This window comes from Ammospiza caudacuta, chromosome 31, assembly GCF_027887145.1.
Source record: "Ammospiza caudacuta isolate bAmmCau1 chromosome 31, bAmmCau1.pri, whole genome shotgun sequence".
NCBI classification, from domain to species: Eukaryota; Metazoa; Chordata; class Aves; order Passeriformes; family Passerellidae; genus Ammospiza; species Ammospiza caudacuta.
Window position 1 is genome coordinate 2,635,993 of NC_080623.1, and position 21,939 is coordinate 2,657,931.

Sequence of the window (21,939 nt, forward strand, 5' to 3'; positions counted from 1 at the left end):
TTAGGGAAGTGTTCCTAAGGCCTGTTCAAAACTGTTTAATCCCATTTTTTTAGGGAAGTGTTCCTGAGACCTGTTTAAAACTGCAGAAATCCCTCCACTGATTTTTTAGAGAAACTCGAGCAGAATTCCTTCTACCTGCAGCAGAGGTACCAACCAGGACAACCAAGCAGGGAAACACGGAAAACCAAGCAGGAAAAAATGGAAAACCAAGCAGGAAAAAATGGAAAACCAACCAGGAAAATCAACCTGGACAGCATGGAAAACTAACCAGCAAAACCAACCAGGAAAACTAACCAGGAGAACATGGAAAACTAACCAGGAAAATGTGGAAAACCAAGCAGGAAAACAAGGAAAACCAAGCAGGAGAACATGGAAAACTAACCAGGAAAACAAGGAAAATTAACCAGGAAAACAAGGAAAATTAACCAGGAAATCCTGGGAAACCAGCCAGGAAAAAAATGGAAAACCAAGCAGGAAAACCAAGCAGGAAGACATGGAAAACTAACCAGGAGAACATGGAAAACCAACTAGGACAAAATGGAAAATCAACCAGGAAAACATGGAAAACTAACCAGGAAAACCAATCAGGGAAACAAGGAAAATCAATGAGGAGAACATGGAAAACCAACCAGAAAAACAAGGAAAGACAACCTGGAAAACCAATCAGGAAAAAATGGAAAATCAACGAGGAGAACATGGAAAACCCAACCAGGAAAACATGGGAAAACTAATCAGGAAAACCAACCAGGAGAACAGGGAAAACCAAGCAGGGAAACCTGGAAAACTAACCAGGAAAACCTGGAAAGTCAAGCAGGAAAACCAAGCACGAAAACAAGGAAAACCAAGCACGGAAACTTGGAAAACTAACCAGGAAAATCAACCAGGAAAACATGGAAAACTAACCAGGAAAACCGAGCAGGAAAAAAATGGAAATCCAAGCAGGAAAAAATGGAAATCCAAGCAGGAAAACCAACCAGGAAAAAATGGAAAACCAAGCAGGACAACGTGGAAAACTAACCAGGAGAACATGGAAAACCAACTAGGACAAAATGGAAAATCAACCAGGAAAACATGGAAAACTAACCAGGAAAACCGAGCAGGAAAAAAATGGAAATCCAAGCAGGAAAAAATGGAAATCCAAGCAGGAAAACCAACCAGGAAAAAATGGAAAACCAAGCAGGACAACGTGGAAAACCAAGCAGGAAAACGTGGAAAACTCTCCTCCTGCTGGCACCTGCTCCTGTGCCCAGCCTGTGCCAGGCAGGAGCAGCAGCACTGAAAATCTGGATGAGGGAACAAGGAATTCCCTGCCCTTGCCCAGCTGGCAAACACAAAGTTTGTCCAGCAGCTCCCAGAAAAGCTCCAGAGGAGAAAAGGAAAAGGCAGGAAGGTTATGGGGATCCCTCCTCCTGCTTTTCCCCACACTCATCCCATGGCAGACTCTGGGTGTTCTCCAGGTGAGACCCAGAAATGGATTAAACAGAGAAAGAAAAAAAAAAAAAAAAAGGGAAAATAATGATTCAAAGAAAAAAATTAATTTTATTTGTTGGCTGCCAGCAGAAGTTGGGATGGAGTGGGGAGTGTGAGGAGCAGGCAGAGAGATCCCGAGATCCCAAAGTGCAATAACCACACCTCAATCCTAAAATAATCCAGCTCCCAGCACTAAATCTGGGATGAGGAGAGCAGAACAACTTCCAGGGTAAACTGCATGATGGACATTCCACTAAACTCAGCTCAGTGAGGGGTTTAAATTAATTTACATTAACTTAAAAATGAGGTTAATGGATCAGTGAACACAAGCACCATCCTACAGAACACCAAATTGCATAAGCCACCCCAAAAACATCACAGGGCACGGTGCCAAGCCGGTAACCAACATTCCCCATCAATTAAAAACCTCCAAACACATAAATCCACTAAAAAATAACCCAGAAAGGAGCAGGGAAGGTTCTGTCTCTGCAGAACGAGGGGAAGTACCCAGGAGAAGCTGCAGAAGTTGGGATGGAGTGTGAGGAGCAGGCAGAGAGATCCCGAGATCCCAAAGTGCAATAACCACACCTCAATCCTAAAAAATCCAGCTCCCAGCCGGGATGAGGAGAGCAGAACTTCTTCTAGGCAAAACTGGATAATGGACATTCCACTAAACTCAGCTCAGTGAGGGGTTTAAATTAATTTAAATTCATTTAAAAATGGGGTTAATGTATCAGTGAACACAAGCACCATCCTACAGAACACCAAATTGCATAAGCCACCCCAAAAACGTCACAGGGCACGGTGCCAAGCCGGTAACCAACATTCCCCACCAACTAACCAGATCCAAACACATAAATCCTCTTAAAAATTAAGCCAGAAAAGGAGCAGGGAAGGTTCTGTCTGTGCAGAACGAGGGGAAGTACCCAGCTGCAGACGTCGGAGCACAAGGAGATTCCATGATGCTGTCAGGGGAACTCCTTAATGACACGGCAGAGCACAGGGGATTCCCTCTCTCCCTCTCTCCGGAGGTGAATCCCCGGCAGAATCACAAAAGGAACAAGAGCAGAGCTCATCTCACCCTCCCAAACCCCCTCAGAGCCACATTTTTATTTAGTCCAGCTCCATTTTACACTAACAGCAGCAGAAATCCTGGCGTTTACCAAGGGGAGAGCCACACTGAAATATTCACCCACATTTACACCGCGTTTGCACCGGGGAAAAAAGAAAAGTCTGACCAATTTTTTTTTTTTTTTTTTTTCCTCTCAAATAATTAAAACCTCTTTCTAAAAATAAACTCACCCTGGTGGTTCTGCACTCTGAGCACGTCAGCTGTTTGCTGATTTCAGCGGAGACTCCATGGCCACGAGCAGTTCAAGAGGAATTCTGCCAGGATAATCCGGCTCCCGGGGAGCCCCCGCCAGCTCTCCCGAATAAAAAATACCCAAAAAACCCCCCCAAAAACCTGATTTCTGCTGCTGCTGGGGGCTCTGACAAGCAGCTCAGCAGCTCCTAGAGATGTCAGCACAGCTCTGCCAATAGCCACATCCACACAGCCCCCTCCTGCTCTCCTGCAAATCTTCAATGGAGCTGCTGCCTCCGCGCAGCCGGAGCCGCGTTAAAGACGCAGCATCCGTCCCCCAGCAGCCCTGGAGAAACACGGGGAGGATCTGGGGGTCCTGAGGGGGGCTCAGAGCTCCTACAGCCAGGGCAGAGTGTTCAGGAGATCTGTGTGCTGCAGGGCTGGGCTCAGGTGTGCCCAGGTGGGACATGTGGGCTGGAAAGGGGAGGAAGGTGAAGAAAGGATCTGAAAATGGAATCGTGGAATGGTTTGGGTCCATCTCATTCCACCCCCTTGCTGTATTTAAGAGTGTCAGAGTATTTAAGAGATTTGTGTACTCAGAAGTGCTGAAGGACAGCTGGGGCTGTGGCTCAGGTGTGCCCAGGTGGGACATGAGGGCTTGAAAGGGGAGGAAGGTGAAGAAAGGATCTGAAAACGGAACCATGGAATGGTTTGGGTCCGCCTCATTCCACCCCCTTGCTGTATTTAAGAGATATAAAACTATCAGACATAAAATACCATCAGAGATATAATACTATGAGTATTTAAGAGATTTGTGTGCTGGAGGGCTGGGCCCAGGTGTGCCCAGGTGGGACATGAGGGCTGGAAAGGGAGGAAGGTGAAGAAAGGATCTGAAAATGGAACTATGGAATGGTTTGGGACCACCTCATTCCACCCCCTTGCTGTATTTAAGATATAAAACTATCAGAGATATAATTTATCAGAGATATAATACTATCAGAGATATAATACTATCAGAGTATTTAAGAGATTTCCGTGCTGGAGGGCAGCAGAGAACACCTGGGGCTGTGGCTCAGGTGTGCCCAGGTGGGACATGAGGGCTGGAAAGGGGAGGAAGGTGAAGAAAGGATCTGAAAATGGAACCATGGAATGGTTTGGGTCCATCTCATTCCACCCCCTTGCTGTATTTAAGATATAAAACTATCAGAGATATAATATATCAGAGAGATAATACTATCAGAGTATTTAAGAGATTTGTGTACTCAGAAGTGCTGAAGGACAGCTGGGGCTGTGGCTCAGGTGTGCCCAGGTGAGACATGAGGGCTTGAAAGGGGAGGAAGGTGAAGAAAGGATCTGAAAACGGAACCATGGAATGGTTTGGGTGGAAAGGGACCTCAAACTCATCTCATTCCACCCCCTTGCTGTATTTAAGATATAAAACTATCAGAGATATAATATATCAGACTATTTAAGATATTTGTGTACCATATATTTTTTAATATATGATAGTATTATAAAGTTATAAATGAACCTTTCAAAAACACGGAGTCAGACCCACCATTCCTCCCGGCCACAGGGGTCCAGGACATGAACATCAGACACCAGCCAGCCCCTCAAGTATCTGACTCTATGACAGAATATTTAATATATCATAGACTCTGTGATAGTATATTTAATATATGATACTCTGACTCTATGGCAGTATATTTAACAGTTTGACTCTATGGTAGTATATATTTAATATATGATAGTATATATTTAATATATGATAGTCTACCTCTATGATAGCATATTTAATATATCATAAACTCTATGGCTGTATATTTAATATACGATAATCTGACTCTATGATAGTATATTTAATATATGATAGTCTGACTGTGATAGACTATCATATATTAAATATACAATCATAGTCAGACTATCATATATTAAATATACTGACTATGATAGTATATTTAATGTATGATAGTATATATTTAATATGTGATAGTATATATTTAATATATGATCGTCTGACTCTACGGTAGCATATTTAATATATCATAAATCTATTACAGTATATTTAATATATCATAGACTCTATGATAGTGTATTTAATATAGTCTGACTCTGTGATGGACTATCATATATTAAATATACAGCCATAGAGTCAGCCTATCATATATTAAATATATACTATCATATATTGCATACACTATCATAGAGTCAGTATATTTAATATATGATAGTCTGACTCTATGATAGCATATTTAATATATCATAAACTCTATGACAGTATATTTAATATATGATAATCTGGCTCTATGATAGTGTATTTAATATATGATTTACTCTATGACAGTATATTTAATATATGACAGTCTGACTCTGTGACAGTATATTTAATACATGATTGACTCTATGGCAGTATATTTAATATATCATAGACTCTATGACAGTATATTTAATATATCACAGACTCTGTGACAGTATATTTAATATATCATAGACTCTATGACAGTATATTTAATATATCAGACAGTGTATTTAATATATGATAGTCTGACTCCATGACAGTATATTTAATACATGATTGACTCTGACAGTATATTTAATATATCATAGACTCTATGACAGTACATTTAATATATGATTGACTCTATGACAGTATATTTAGTATATCATAGACTGTATGACAGTATATTTAATAGATCAGATAGTATATTTAATATATGATGGTCTGACTCCATGACAGTATATTTAATATATGATTGACTCTGTGACAGTATATTTAATATATCAGACTCTGTGACAGTATATTTAATATATGATTGACTCTATGATAGTATATTTAATATATAATAGTCTAACTCAATGAATGTATATTTAATACATCAGATAGTATATATTTAATATATCATAGACTCTATGACAGTATATTTAATAGATCAGATAGTATATTTAATATATGATAGTCTGACTCTATGACAGTATATTTAATACATGATTGACTCTATGACAGTATATTTAATATATTATAGACTCTATGACAGTATATTTAATATATGATTGACTGTATGATAGTATATTTAATATATAATAGTCTGACTCAATGAATGTATATTTAACATAGCAGATAGTGTATTTAATATGTGATAATCTGACTCTATGGCAGTATATTTAATACACCACAGACTCTCTGACGGTACATTTAATCTGTGCTGGTCTCTGAGCCACCCAGGGCAGGCAGAGCAATGTCCCGGGTGTCCCCACAGCTCTGCCACCCATGAACCCGCAGCGCCAATGGCTCGGGACAGCCGCGGGCAGGGCGGGCTCCACTCAGCCCCAGCCCTGATGAATGAATAATTCAGCAGCAGGAATGGCGCAGTACAGAGCGAGCCCGGCGAGGATCAAACACAAACCCGGAGCTGCTCCGTGGGGCGGAGGGAGGGAGGAGAGGGGCAGCACACAAACCCGGAGCTGCTCCGTGGGATGGAGGAGAGGGGCAGCACACAAACCCGGAGCTGCTCCATGGGATGGAGGAGAGGGGCAGCACACAAACCCGGAGCTGCTCCGTGGGATGGAGGAGAGGGGCAGCACACAAACCCGGAGCTGCTCCGTGGGATGAGGGAGGGAGGGAGGAGAGGGGCAGCACATAAACCCGGAGCTGGGATGGGATGGAGGGAGGGAGAAGGGGCAGCACACAAACCCGGAGCTGCTCCGTGGGATGAGATGGAGGAGAGGGGAAGCACACAAACCCGGAGCTGCTCCATGGGATGGAGGAGAGGGGCAGCACACAAACCCGGAGCTGCTACGTGGGATGAGAGAGGGAGGAGAGGGGCAGCACACAAACCCGGAGCTGCTCCGTGGGATGGAGGAGAGGGAGGAGAGGGGGCAGCACACAAACCCGGATCTGGGATGGGATGGAGGAGAGGGGGCAGCACACAAACCCGGAGCTGCTCCATGGGATGGAGGAGAGGGGGCAGCACACAAACCCGGAGCCGGGATGGGATGGAGGAGAGGGGCAGCACACAAACCCGGAGCTGCTCCATGGGATGGAGGAGAGGGGCAGCACACAAACCCGGAGCTGCTCCATGGGATGAGGGAGGGAGGGAGGAGAGGGGCAGCACATAAACCCGGAGCTGGGATGGGATGGAGGAGAGGGGCAGCACACAAACCCGGAGCCGGGATGGGATGGGATGGGATGGGATGGAGGAGAAGGGGCAGCACGGTGGGGGCAGCACGGGGGGTCCCAGCTGCACCCCCAGCCCAGCGCACCCCTCTGCAATGGGATTTCACCCGTTCTGCTCAGGCAGCCGCGCAGCTCCGGGCGGGTCCTGGCGCCTTTTCCCTCTGGATCGGTCCCAGAAAAGGAAAAGCAGCCCCAGAGGAGGGGGTGGAGGTGGGCGAGACCCCAAATTCAGCACCCAGAACTGTCCCAATATTCTACCGAAAATTCCAGCTAAATATAGATAAGTATGTATAGTAAGTATACATACTATACATACATATATATAAGTATACTTATATAGTAAGTATATAAGTATAGATAAGTATGAGATATATTTTAAATATATGTGAATATGCAAACCATATATACATATATAAATTAAAATATAAAAATTAAAATATAAAAGAATATAAATATAAAATACATAAGATATATATAAAAATATTTAAATTATCTAAATATATAAAATAAAAATATAAAAACAATATAAATATAATATATATTATAATATATAAACATATAAATATAGAAATATATATTTATATAAATATATAAAGATATAAAGATATAAATATAAAAATATAAATATAAAATATGAATATTAAAATATATCATATATAAAATATATTAATATATAATAAAAGTATAAAAATTAAAAGAAATATATAAATATAATTAAAATAGGAAAATATATATAATATATATAAACATATTAAAATAAAAATGTAAATATTAAAAATGAAATATTGAAATAACCGCTATGTCTATATTTATAAAATGTTAATATATAAATAAAATGGAAATTAATATTGAAATATAAAAATAGCATAAACATTAAATGTATTTAATAAATGTATTAAATATGGAAATATAAATACATGAAATATAAATATAAAAAATTAAATAGAAAAATTATATAAATATATTAAATGTATGTAAATATAATAATAAATACATAAAATAAAAACTAAATTATGAACCCTGGAGGTGCCACCTGCATTTTCCTGCTGGGAATTCCAACACAGAAAACACGTGGGAAGCTCATCCTCCTTCCACCTGCACCAACCAATCCCTTAATTATTAATTATTAATAATTAATTATTAATTAGCCTCCGGCAGAGGCACAGCCCCTTTATCCCAGTTTGCCACTGAAGGAAAAAATGGAATTTCCAGGTTTTGCAGGAAGATTTGGGCAGATGGTTGAGTTCTCCCCTCCTCTCCCAGCTTCAAAAATAGCTCAGAAAATCAGATTTTCCCTCCTTCCTCGTGAGCAACAATTCTGGTTTCCCAGGGACTTGTGAGAGGGGAAATTGCCATTAATGAGAAAATACAGAGTGAGTTTTAATAAAGAAAAATAAAATTTAAAATCTACAAACTCTGGATTTAGAGGTTTTCCATAAATATTTTTGGGTTTTCCAAAAAAACGTGAAATTAAATCCTGGTTTCCCAGGGACTTGTGAGAGAGGAAATTGCCATTAATTAGAAAATACAGAGTGAGTTTTAATAAAGAAAAATAAAATTTAAAACCTATTAACTCCAGACTTAGAGGTTTTACAGAATTATTTTTGGGGTTTCTCAACAAATATTAAAATAAATCCTGGATTCCCTGAGAGAGGAAATTGCCATTAATGAGAAAACACAGAGTGAGTTTTTATAAAGAGAAATAAAATTTAAAATCTATTAACTCCAGACTTAAAGGTTTTACAGAATTATTTTTGAACTTTTCCAAAAAAACATTCAAATAAATCCTGGATTCTCTGAGAGAGGAAATTGCCATTAATGAGAAAATACAGAGTGAGTTTTTATAAAGAGAAATAAAATTGTATAGAAAATACACAGCGAGTTTTAATAAGGAAAAATAAAATTTAAAATCTACAAACTCTGGATTTAGAGGTTTTCCATAAATATTTTTGGGTTTTCCAAAAATACATTAAATTAAATCCTGGTTTCCCAGGGACTTCTGAGAGAGGAAATTGCCATTAATTAGAAAATACAGAGTGAGTTTTAATAAAGAAAAATAAAATTTAAAACCTATTAACTCCAGACTTAAAGGTTTTACAGAATTATTTTTGAATTTTCCCAATAAACATTCAAATAAATCCTGGATTCCCTGAGAGAGGAAATTGCCATTAATGAGAAAATACAGAGTGAGTTTTTATAAAGAGAAATAAAATTGTATAGAAAATACACAGCGAGTTTTAATAAGGAAAAATAAAATTTAAAATCTACAAACTCTGGATTTAGAGGTTTTCCATAAATATTTTTGGGTTTTCCAAAAAAACGTGAAATTAAATCCTGGTTTCCCAGGGACTTCTGAGAGAGGAAATTGCCATTAATTAGAAAATACAGAGTGAGTTTTAATAAAGAAAAATAAAATTTAAAATCTATTAACTCCAGACTTAAAGGTTTTACAGAATTATTTTTGAATTTTCCCAATAAACATTCAAATAAATCCTGGATTCCCTGAGAGAGGAAATTGCCATTAATGAGAAAATACAGAGTGAGTTTTAATAAAGAAAAATAAAATTTAAAACCTATTAACTCCAGACTTAAAGGTTTTACAGAATTATTTTTGAATTTTCCCAAAAAACATTAAAATAAATCCTGGATTCCCAAGGATTTATGAGAGGGGAAAGTGCCACTAATGAGATGAGCTTTAAGGTCCCTCCCAAACCAAAATTGGGATTTTTTGGAATCCTGGGATTCCAAAATTCCCAGGTAAAAGGGAATTTTTGCTTTCTCCCTGGTGGGAATTTGGGGTTTTTCCTCGTTTTGGGAAGCTCAGAGAGGGGCTCAGGTCACAGGAGAACAAATTCTGCCATAAATTTCATGTCTGAAACCAAGCTGGGGGAGAAAAAACCCCAAAATTTTGCCATTTTTGGGTCAAATCCCAACAGGATTGGGCTCAAAGCTCCTGGTCCTTTGAACAAAATCCCATTTCCTCAAGGAATTTCCTGCCTAATTTTAGGATAACACCTTCCCAAACAAAGTGAATTTTGTGTCTAAACTCAGCTCAGGAAGAATTAATTCCTGAAAGAAAAAAAAAATGTCAAAGCAAGAGCAAAAAAAATGGAAAAAAAATCATTAAAAAAAAAAAAAAAAGAAAAAAGAAATTGAAGGGAGTTGCTGTGCTGAGCGGGATGGGCCTGCCCACACTCAATGAAACCCAAAATTGTGAATTTTTCTGGGAAAAAGGAGCAGCAGCGACTCAGCCTGCAGCACACGCAGCTCCTGCTCCTGTGGGATTGGGGTCCTGTGGGATTGGGGTCCTGTGGGATTTGGGGCTCCTGTGGGATTTGGGGCTCCTGTGGGATTTGGGGCTCCTGCTCCCATGGGATTGGGGCTCCTGTGGGATTTGGGGCTCCTGTGGGATTTGGGGCTCCTGCTCCCATGGGATTGGGGTCCTGTGGGATTTGGGGCTCCTGTGGGATTTGGGGCTCCTGTGGGATTTGGGGCTCCTGTTCCTGTGGGATTGGGGCTCCTACAGAATTTGGGGCTCCTGTTCCTGTGGGATTTGGGCTCCTGCGGGATTGGGGCTTCTGCAGAATTTGGGGCTCCTGTGGGATTTGGGGCTCCTGAGGGATTGGGGTCCTGCTCCCATGGGATTGGGGCTCCTGTTCCTGTGGGATTGGGGCTCCTGTGGGATTGGGGTCCTGTGGGATTGGGGCTCCTGTGGGATTTGGGGCTCCTGTTCCTGTGGGATTGGGGTCCTGCTCCCATGGGATTGGGGCTCCTGTGGGATTGGGGTCCTGCTCCTGTGGGATTGGGGCTCCTGCAGAATTTGGGGCTCCTGTGGGATTTGGGGCTCCTGTTCCTGCGGGATTGGGGCTCCTGCAGAATTTGGGGCTTCTGTTCCTGTGGGATTTGGGGCTCCTGCAGAATTTGGGGCTCCTGCAGAATTTGGGGCTCCTGTTCCTGTGGGATTTGGGGCTCCTGTTCCTGTGGGGTTTGGGGCTCCTGTGGGACTGGGGCTCCTGCAGAATTTGGGGCTCCTGTGGGATTGGGGCTCCTGTTCCTGTGGGATTTGGGGCTCCTGGATCCGCAGCCCCAGGGGATGTTGGTGCTCAGGGCACCAGGGATGTGCCCACAGCCCCAGCTGGGCTGGCAGGGGTGGGGCAGGGATGGACGGAGCCCCTTCTTCTTCTTCCTCTTCCTCATCCCCTTTCCCTTCTTCTTCCCCATTCTCTTTCCCCTTCTTCTTCCTTTCCTTCCTCCCCTTCTCTTCTCCTTCCCCTTCCTCTCCCTTCTTCTTCCCTTTCCCTTCCTCTTCCCCTTTCCCGTCTTCTTCCCTTCATTTTTCCTTTTCTTCTACTTCTTCTTCCCCTTCTTTCCTTTTCCTTGCCCTTCTTTTCCCCCTTCCTCTTCTTTTTCCTTTTCCTTCCTCTTCTCCCTATTTCCCTTCCCCTTCTTCTTCCTTTTCTTCTTTCCCTTCTCCCCTTTCTCTTTCCCCTTCCTCCTCTTCTTTTTCCTGCCCTTTCCTCTTTCCCCTTTTTTCCTTTTCCTTCCCCTTCTTTTTCCCCTTCCCCTCTTTCCTTTCCCTTTTTCTTCCCCTTCTTCTTCCCTTTCTTCTTGCTTTTCTTCTTTCCCTTCTCCCCTTCCTCTTTCCCCTTCCTCTTCTCCTTTTCCTTTTTCCCTTTCCTTTCTCATCCCCTTTCCCTTTTTCCTGCCCCTTCCTCTTTCCCTTTCCCTTTTTCCTGCCCCTTTTTCCTTTCCCTTTCCCTGCCCCTTTTTCCTTTCCCTTTCCCTTTTTCCTGCCCCTTCCTCTTTCCCTTTTTTCCTTTTCCTTCCCCTTCTTTTTCCCCTTCCCCTTTTCCCTTTTCCTTCCCCTTTTTCCTTTCCCTTTTTCTTCCCCTTCTTTTCCCCCTTCTTCTTCCCTTTCTTCTTTCCCTTCTCTTTCCCCTTCCTCTTCTCCTTCTTCTTTTTCCCTTTTCCTTCCTCTTTCCCTTTCCCTTTTTCTTTTTCCTGCCCCTTCCTCTTTCCCTCTTTTCCTTTTCCTTCCTCTTCTTTTTCCCCTTCCCCATTTCCCTTTTCCTTCCCCTTCTTTTCCTCCTTCTTCTTCCCTTTCTTCTTTCCCTTCTCTTTCCCCTTCCTCTTCTCCTTTTTCCCTTTCCCTTTTTCCTTTCCCTTTCCCTTTTTCCTGCCCCTTCCTCTTTCCCTTTTTTCCTTTTCCTTCCCCTTTTCCCCTTCCCCTCCTTCCTTTTCCCCTCGCTGATCCCCCACATCTCCCTCCAAATTTTCCAGCCCCTTTTCCTTTTCCTGCCGCTCCCGCCCTTCCCTGTCCCCCTCCTCACATCTGCAGCTCTCTGACCTCTCCAAACAAACAAACAAAAAAAAAAAAAAACAACACAGGTTTGGGCTCAGGAACCCAAATGGAAGGCAAAAATTTTAAATTAATTTTAATTAAGAGGGAGGGAGGTGGAGCCCAGATTTGAGTCAGGAAATCCAAGTGGAAGGCAAAAAAAATAAATTAATTTAAATTAAGAGAGAGGGAGATGGAGCTCAGGTTTGAGCCAGGAAATCCAAATGGAAGGCAAAAATTTTAAATTAATTTAAATTAAGAGAGAGGGAAGTAGAAACCAGGTCAGGTTTGAGCCAGGAAAGCCAAATGGAAGGCAGGAATTTTAAATTTTTAAAATTAATTTTTTAATTAATTTAAATTAAGAGGGAGGGAAGTGGAGGCCAGATTTGAGTCAGAAAACTCACATGGAAGGCAGGAATTTTAAATTAATTTAAATTAAGAGGGAGGGAGATGGAGCTCAGATTTGAGTCAGGAAATCCAAGTGGAAGGCAAAAATTTTAAATTAATTTAAATTAAATTGTTCAGGAAGGAGCACCAAGGATTTTGGTGATGTTTCTTCTCAGCAGAAGCTGAAGCACAAATTTCTACCAGCACATTTCAGACCGTCCCAAGGATGTTTTAATTAACAATTTAATTACCACGTTAATTACCAGGGGACAACTCTGACCCTCAGCCCAAACTCCTGCAGGTACCAAAACCAGAATTCCTGTGAGGATTTACAGAATTTAAACCAAAATAACCCCAAAAAATCTGCACAAATTTCTACCAGCACATTTCAAATTGACCCAAGGATGCTTTAATTAACACTTTAATTAATACTTTAATTAATACTTTAATTACCATGAGTTCCTGCCAGGGACAGAAACAACCCTGACCCTCAGCCCAAATTTTGCAGGTGCCAAAATCAGAATTCCTGTGAGGATTTCAAGGATTTAAACCCCAAAAAAACCTCAAAAATCTGCACAAACTTCCACCAGCACATTTCAGACAGTCCCAAGGATGTTTTAATTAACAATTTAATTAACACTTTAATTACCAGGGGATCAACCCTGACCCTCAGCCCAAACTCCTGCAGGTGCCAAAATCAGAATTCCTGTGAGGATTTCAAGGATTTAAACCGAAATAAAACCTCAAATTTCCACCAGCACATATCAAACAGACCCAGGGATTCCTCAATTAACACTTTAATTACCAGATTAATTACCAGGGGACAACCCTGACCCTCAGCCCAAATTATGCAGGTACCAAAACCAGAATTCCTGTGAGGATTTCAAGGATTTAAACCCAAAAACTCCAAAAAATGCTCAAAAACTTCTACCAGCACATTTCAAATGGACCCAAGGATACTTTAATTAACACTTTAATTACCACTTTAATTACCAGGGGACAACCCTGACCCTCAGCCCAAATTCCTGCAGGTGCCAAAATCAGAATTCCTGGGAGGATTTCAAGGATTTAAACTGAAATAAAACCTCAAATTTCCACCAGCACATATCAAACAGACCCAGGGATTCTTTAATTAACACTTTAATTACCAGATTAATTACCAGGGGACAACTCTGACCCTCAGCCCAAATTTTGCAGGTGCCAAAACCAGAATTCCTGTGAGGATTTACAGGATTTAAACCAAAAAAAAACCACAAAAAACTGACACAAATTTCTACCAGCACATTTCAAATTGACCCAAGGATGCTTTAATTAACACTTTAATTAATACTTTAATTAATACTTTAATTACCATGAGTTCCTGCCAGGGACAGAAACAACCCTGACCCTCAGCCCAAATTTTGCAGGTGCCAAAATCAGAATTCCTGTGAGGATTTCAAGGATTTATACCAAAAAAACCCCAAAAAACTCACACAAATTTCTACCAGCACATTTCAAATGGACCCAAGGATACTTTAATTAACACTTTAATTACCACTTTAATTACCAGGGGACAACCCTGACCCTCAGCCCAAACTCCTGCAGGTGCCAAAATCAGAATTCCTGCGAGGATTTCAAGGATTTAAACCCAAAAAAACCCAAAAAAATCTGCACAAACTTCCACCAGCACATTTCAGACAGTCCCAAGGATGTTTTAATTAACACTTTAATTAACACTTTAATTACCAGGGGATCAACCCTGACCCTCAGCCCAAACTCCTGCAGGTGCCAAAATCAGAATTCCTGGGAGGATTTACAAAATTTAAACCAAAATAAAACCTCAAATTTCCACCAGCACATATCAAACAGACCCAGGGATTCTTTAATTAACACTTTAATTACCACTTTAATTACCAGGGGACAACTCTGACCCTCAGCCCAAATTTTGCAGGTACCAAAAGCAGAATTCCTGCGAGGATTTCCAGGATTTAAACCAAAAAAAACACCCAAAAAACTGACACAAATTTCTACTAGCACATTTCAAATTGACCCAAGGATGCTTTAATTAACACTTTAATTAATACTCTAATTGCCATCAGTTCCTGCCAGGGACAGAAACAACTCTGACCCTCAGCCCAAACTCCTGCAGGTGCCAAAATCAGAATTCCTGTGAGGATTTACAGGATTTAAACCCAAAAAACCCCAAAAAATGCTCAAAAACTTCTACCAGCACATTTCAAATGGACCCAATGATGCTTTAATTAACACTTTAATTAACACTTTAATTACCATGAGTTCCTGCCAGGGACAGAAACAACTCTGACCCTCAGCCCAAATTTTGCAGGTGCCAAAATCAGAATTCCTGTGAGGATTTCAAGGATTTAAACCCAAAAACCCCAAAAAATGCTCAAAAACTTCTACCAGCACATTTCAAATGGACCCAAGGATACTTTAATTAACACTTTAATTACCACTTTAATTACCAGGGGATCAACCCTGACCCTCAGCCCAAATTCCTGCAGGTGCCAAAATCAGAATTCCTGTGAGGATTTCCAGGATTTAAACCAAAATAAAACCTCAAATTTCCACCAGCACCTTTCAAACAGACCCAGGGATTCTTTAAATAACACTTTAATTACCAGATTAATTACCAGGGGACAACTCTGACCCTCAGCCCAAATTATGCAGGTGCCAAAATCAGAATTCCTGTGAGGATTTCAAGGATTTAAACCAAAATAAAACCCAAAACAAAACAAAACACTCAGGAATTTCCACTAGCACATTTCAAACAGACCTGAGGATGCTTTAATTAACACTTCAATTACCACTTTAATTACCAGGGGACAACCCTGACCCTCAGCCCAAATTTTGCAGGTACCAAAAGCAGAATCCCTGGGAGGATTTAAAAGATTTAAACCCAAAAAAAAACCCCAAAAAAATCACATTTTAATGGATCCCATCAGCACAGACCCCTCCAAAGCAGCACTTCCCAGCTGCTGCGAGATCCCAGGTTGGGAATAATTCCCTGGAAAAGGGAAAATATCTCCAGGAAAAGGGGAAATATCTCTGGGAAAAAGGGAATTACATCCAGGAAAAGGGGAATCGCCTCATGGAAAAGGGGAAACACATCCAGGAAAAGGGGAAACATATTCAGGAAAAGGGGAATCACATTGAGGAAAAGGGGAAAAACATTGAGGGAAAGGGGAAACACATCCAGGAAAATGGGAAACATCTCCAGGAAAGGGGAAATCACATTCAGGAAAAGGGGAATCACATCCAGAAAAAGGAGAAACACATGCAGGAAAGGGGAAATATCTCCGGGAAAGGGGAAATCACATTCAGGAAAAGGGGAAATGTCTCTGGGAAAAGGGGAATCACCTCATGGAAAAGGGGAAACATCTCTGGGAAAAGGGGAAACAAATCCAGGAAAAGGGGAATCCCCTCATGGAAAAGGGGAAACACATTCAGGAAAAGTGGAAATGCTTCTAGGAAAAGGGGAAACATCTCCAGGAAAAGGGGAATCACATTTGGGAAAAGGGGAATTGCATCCAGGAAAAGGGGAAACGCATTTGGGAAAACAGGAAACCCCACTAGGAAAAGGGGAATCACATCCAGGAAAAGGGGAATCACACCCAGGAAAAGGGGAAACATCTACAGGAAAGGAAAAGGGGAAACATCTCCAGGAAAAGGGAAATCACATCCAGGAAATTTGAGGTTTTCTTTTGGTTTAAATCACCTCCAGCAAAAGGGGAAACATCTACAGGGAACGGGGAAACATCTACAGGGAACGGGGAATCACCTCATGGAAATGGGGAAACAACTGCAGGAGAAGGAGAATCACATCCAGGAAAAGGGGAAACACATCCAGGAAAAGGGGAAATAACTCCAGGAAAAGAAGAAATAACTCCAGGAAAAGGGGAATCACATTGAGGAAAAGGGGAAATGTCTCAGGGAAAAGGGGAAAAACATTCAGGAAAAGGGGAATCGCCTCATGGAAAAGGGGAAACACATTTGGGAAAAGGAGAATCACATCCAGGAAAATGGGAAACATCTCCAGGAAAGGGGAAATCACATTCAGGAAAAGGGGAATCACATCCAGAAAAAGGAGAAACACATGCAGGAAAGGGGAAATATCTCCGGGAAAGGGGAAATCACATTCAGGAAAAGGGGAAAGGTCTCAGGGAAAAGGGGAAACAAATCCAGGAAAAGGGGAATCACACCCAGGAAAAGGGGAATCACACCCAGGAAAATTGGAAACATCTCCAGGAAAGGGGAAATCACATTCAGGAAAAGGGGAAATGTCTCTGGGAAAAGGGGAATCACCTCATGGAAAAGGGGAAACATCTCTGGGAAAAGGGGAAACAAATCCAGGAAAAGGGGAATCACATTGAGGAAAAGGGGAAATGTCTCAGGGAAAAGGGGAATCACCTCATGGAAAAGGGGAAAAACATTCAGGAAAAGGGGAAACATATTCAGGAAAATGGGAAACATCTCCAGGAAAGGGGAAATCACATTCAGGAAAAGGGGAAATGTCTCTGGGAAAAGGGGAATCACATCCAGGAAAAGGGGAATCACATTTGGGAAAAGAGGAAACAAATCCAGGCAAAGGGGAAATCACATCCAGAAAAAGGAGAAACACATGCAGGAAACGGGAAATATCTCCAGGAAAAGGAGAAACACATTCAGGAAAAGGGGAAACACTTCAGGGAAAAGGGGAAACACTTCAGGGAAAAGGGGAAACATCTCTGGGAAAAGGGGAATCACCTCATGGAAAAGGGGAAACATATTCAGGAAAAGGGGAAACACATTGAGGAAAAAGGGAATCACATTTGGGAAAAGGGGAAACATATTCAGGAAAAGGGGAAACCCTTCTGGGAAAACGGGAATCACATTCGGGAAAAGGGGAAACACATTTGAGAAAAGGGGAATCGCCTCATGGAAAAGGGGAAACACATCCAGGAAAAGGGGAAATAACTCCAGGAAAAGGGGAAACACATTTGGGAAAAGAGGAATCGCATCCAGGAAAAGGGGAAATGTCTCTGGGAAAACAGGAATCACATTGAGGAAAAAGGGAATCACATTTGGGAAAAGGGGAAACATATTCAGGAAAAGGGGAAACGCTTCTGGGAAAAGGGGAATCACATTTGGGAAAAGGGGAATCACACCCAGGAAAAGGAGAATCACACTCAGGAAAATGGGAAACATCTCCAGGAAAGGGGAAATCACATTCAGGAAAAGGGGAAATGTCTCTGGGAAAAGGGGAATCACACCCAGGAAAAGGGGAAACTTCTCCAGGAAAAGGGGAATCACATGCAGAAAAAGGAGAAGCACATGCAGGAAAGGGGAAATATCTCCAGGAAAAGGAGAAACACATTCAGGAAAAGGGGAAACAAATCCAGGAAAAGGGGAAACATTCAGGAAAAGGGGAAACACTTCAGGGAAAAGGGGAAACGTCTCTGGGAAAAGGGGAATCACCTCATGGAAAAGGGGAAACCCCTCCAGGAGAAGGGGGAATCCCACCCAGGAGAGCATTTCAGAGCAGCCACGCCGTCCCTGAGGGCACCGCAGCACCGCCCCTGCCCCCGGTACCGGCGGCTCTCGGGCTCCACGTGCTCCGCTCACGGGCCCGGGGCGGCGGCTCCGGGAGAGCCCCCGGGAACCGCCGGGAGCGAGCGGAGACAGCGGCGGAGAGCGGGCACCGAGAGGGGCACGGCGGGAACCGGTACCGAGAGAGGAGACCGGGAACCGGACCCGGAGATGGGACGAAACCGGACCCCGAGAGCGGCGGGACAGGAACCGGGGCCGGACCCCGAGACGGGCACGGCGGGAAGCGGGTACCGAGAGAGGAGACCGGGAACCGGACCCCGAGAGAGGCCGGGAAGGAAGCCGGAGATGGGACGGAGCCGGAGCCCGAGAGCGGCGGGACGGGAACCGGAGGCCGAGAGGGGAGACCGGGAACCGGAGCCGGACGGAGCCCGCACCGAGCGACCCCGAGAGGGGCAGGAACCATCCCCGGGAACCATTCCCGGGCCGCGAACCCCGTCCAGGAACCAGCCCCGGGACCCATCGCGGGAACCATCCCGGAACCATCCCCGAACCGAAAACCATCCCCGGGCCGGGAACCTTCCCCGGGCACCATCCCCGGAGCAGCCCCGGGCCGAGAACCCCCCCCCCCCCACACGTGCCCGGTGCCCCCAGCCCCGCTCCCCCCCGCCCCCGCCGCACTTACCGGGACCGGGCCGCGCCGCGCCGGGCCCTGCGCCGCGGGGCCGCCGCCGCCACCCCGGGCCGGGCCGGGGCTGGGCCAGCCCTGCGGGGTGGGGCGGGATGGGGATGGGGAGGGGGGGGGAAGGGGGGGGGTGAGCGGAACGGGGAAAAACGGGAAAGAAACGGGAAAAAAAAAAAAGGGAAAGAGGAGGCGGCCCCTCCCCCGCGGCGTGCGCGCTGCGTCAACGCGCCGTGCGCGCTGCGTCATCATCGTGCGCCCGCTGCGCCCGCGTTGCCGTGGCAACCGGAGGGACGCTACGCGGGAGGGGCGGGGGCGCCCCCTGGCGGCGCGGAGGGAGCGGGGGCGCGTTTTATGGAAAGGGGCGGGGCTGTGGGCGGGGTTTTCGCCAGGCTCCGCCCATCAAGTGTGGCTCCGCCCCCTCGGGGGTCCCGCATGGGCCGGGGTTCTCCGAGCGCGGGGGTCCCGAATTCCCCAGGGGTCTCACATGTGCCCAGTGACCCCAAATTTCCGTCCCCTGGGATCCCAAATTCCCCAGGGGTCCCAGATCTCCCCGGGGGTCCCAAATTCCCCAGGGATCCCACAGCCCCCAGGATCCTCCATCCCCAGGGATCCCAAATTCCCCAGGGGTCCCACATCTCCCCGGCAGCCCCAAATTCCCCAGAGGTCCCACATGTGCCCAGGGATCCCAAATTCCCCAGGGGTCCCACATCTCCCCGGCAGCCCCAGATTCCCCAGGGATCCCACAGCCCCCAGGATCCTCCATCCCCAGGGATCCCAAATTCCCCAGGGGTCCCACATGTGCCCAGTGACCCCAAATTCTCCAGGGATCCCACATCTCCCCGGGGGTCCCAAATTCCCCAGGGGTCCCACGTTTCTCCGGGGGTCCCACATCACCAGGGGTCCCACATTCCTCCGGATCCCCCGTCCCCCGAAATTCCAAATTCCCCAGGGATCCCACATGTCCCCAAGGCTCCCGCTTCTCTCCAGGAATCCCGAATTCCCCGGGGGTCCCCCACCTCTCCTGGGGTCTCACATCACCAGAGATCCCACATCCTGTAAGATCCCACATCACCAGGGACCCCAAATTCCGCCGGGATCCCACATTTCCCCGAGGATCTCGCATCACCAGGAATGCCGGAGCCCCTAGGACCCTCCATCCCCAGGATCCCAAATTCCCCAGGGGTCCCAAATTTTCCAGGGATCCCACATTTCCCCGGGGGTCCCACATCCCCAGGACCCCAAATTCCCCGGGGATTCTCCATCCCCGGGAACCCCACATGTCTGGACACCCCTCATCCCCCCATGGATCCCTCATCCCCCAGGGAACCCCGATCCACCTGGGATTCCCTTTCTCCGAGGATCCCCCATTGGTTGGGATCTCCCATCTCCACCTCCAACCACCCCTCGACCCCCCCAAATCCCCTTCTCTGGGGATCCCCGATCTCCAGAGATCCCCAAAGACCCCTTGACCCCCCAAAATCCCCCTTCCCTGACCTCCAGAGATCCCCCTACCCTCAGGGACTCCCCCATTGGTGAGGATCTCCCATTTTCAGGTTTCTCCACGTCCAACGAACCCCTCGACCCCCAAATCCCCCTTCTCTGGGGATCCTCAATCTCCAGAGATCCTCCTAACCTCGGGGACCCTCCATTGATCGGGATCTCCCATCTCAAACAAACCCTCGACCCCCCCAAATCCCCTTCTCTGAGGATCCCCGACCTCCAGAGATCCCCCATTGGTGGGGATCTCCCCTTTTCAGGTATTTCCACCTCCAACCACCCCTTGACGCCCCAAAATCCCTCTTCCCCGACCTCCAGAGATTTCTCCACCCTCGGGGATCCCCCATTGGAGGGGATCTCCCATTTTCAGATTTCTCCACCTCCAACGACCCCTCGACCCCCCAAAATCCCCTTCCCTGACCTCCAGGGATCCCCCCACCCTCGGGGACCCCCCAACTCCGTGTCCCTCCAGGATCCTCCCGGTGTCCCTGGGAGTCCTCGCCGCGTCTCTGCCGGTGCACCGGGCCAGGATGGCACCGGGATGGCACCGAGGTGACACCGGGGTGTCCCCAGTGTCCCCCCCGAGCAGCCCCAGCCCCACCGGCCCCGCTCCACCTTAACGGGAGCGGCGGCCCCGCTGTGCCCGGGCGGCTCCGGCGGAGCTCGGGGGCGTTGATCTCGCCCGGGATCAGCCAATGTTTGCGGCCACGTCAGGAGAACGAGCCCGGTGCTCCCGGCTCAGCCCCGCTCCTCTCCGTGCTCCCGTTCTGCTGCTCGGACGCCGCCGGGAGCCGCTCCCGTTGTCACCTCCCGCCACCGGGGATGTCGCTGACCGTGGTTCTCCTCCTGCTGAGCCTCCCGCGGGTGGCCGGTGCCAAGGGCGGCTGGTGCCCGGTCTGCGGGGTGGCCTCGCTGGCCCCCGGGGCTCAGCGGGACGCGCTCCTGGCTCTGGCCAAGCAGAGCATCCTGGCCAAGCTCCGCTTACCGGGCAGGCCCAGCGGGCCGCGGCCGCCGTCCCGGGGCTCGCTGCTCACCGCGCTCCGTGCCGTGCTGCGGGACGGGGCTGCCACCCCCGGGATGCCCCGCGATGCCACCCCCGGGGTGCTCCAGGATGGATCTGACACCCCCGGGATGGTCCGGGATGGATCTGACACCCCCGGGATGGTCCGGGACGGGGCTGCAACCCCCGGGATGATCCGGGATGACAGCCCCGGAGTGCTCCGGGATGGATCTGACACCCCCGGGATGCCCCGCGATGCCACACCCGGGATGATCCGGGATGCCAGCCCTAGGATGCCCCGGGATGGATCCGGCACCCCCGGGATGCCCCGGGATGGAGCCGCCAGCCCCGGGATGCTCCGGGACGGGGATGCCAGCCCCAGGATGATCCGCGATGCCACCCCCGAGACGATCCGGGATGGATCCGCCACCCTCGGGATGATCCAGGATGCCACCCCCGGGATGCCCCGGGATGGATCCGGCACCCCCGGGATGCTCCGCGATGCCACCCCCGGGATGATCCAGGATGTCACCGACACCCCCGGGATGCTCCGGGATGGATC

General features: G+C 46.3%; 1 protein-coding gene across 1 annotated transcript in view; it reads right to left on the reverse strand.

The window, feature by feature from the left end:
- The window catches only part of R3HDM2 (R3H domain containing 2), a 93,460-nt gene extending 74,570 nt beyond the window's left edge, over positions 1–18,890 (reverse strand). The window contains exon 1 of the mRNA XM_058821944.1: positions 18,881–18,890. The gene's annotated coding sequence lies outside the window, so the exon portion shown is untranslated. The remainder of the gene's footprint in view (positions 1–18,880) is intronic.
- Positions 18,891–21,939: the final 3,049 nt, after the last annotated feature.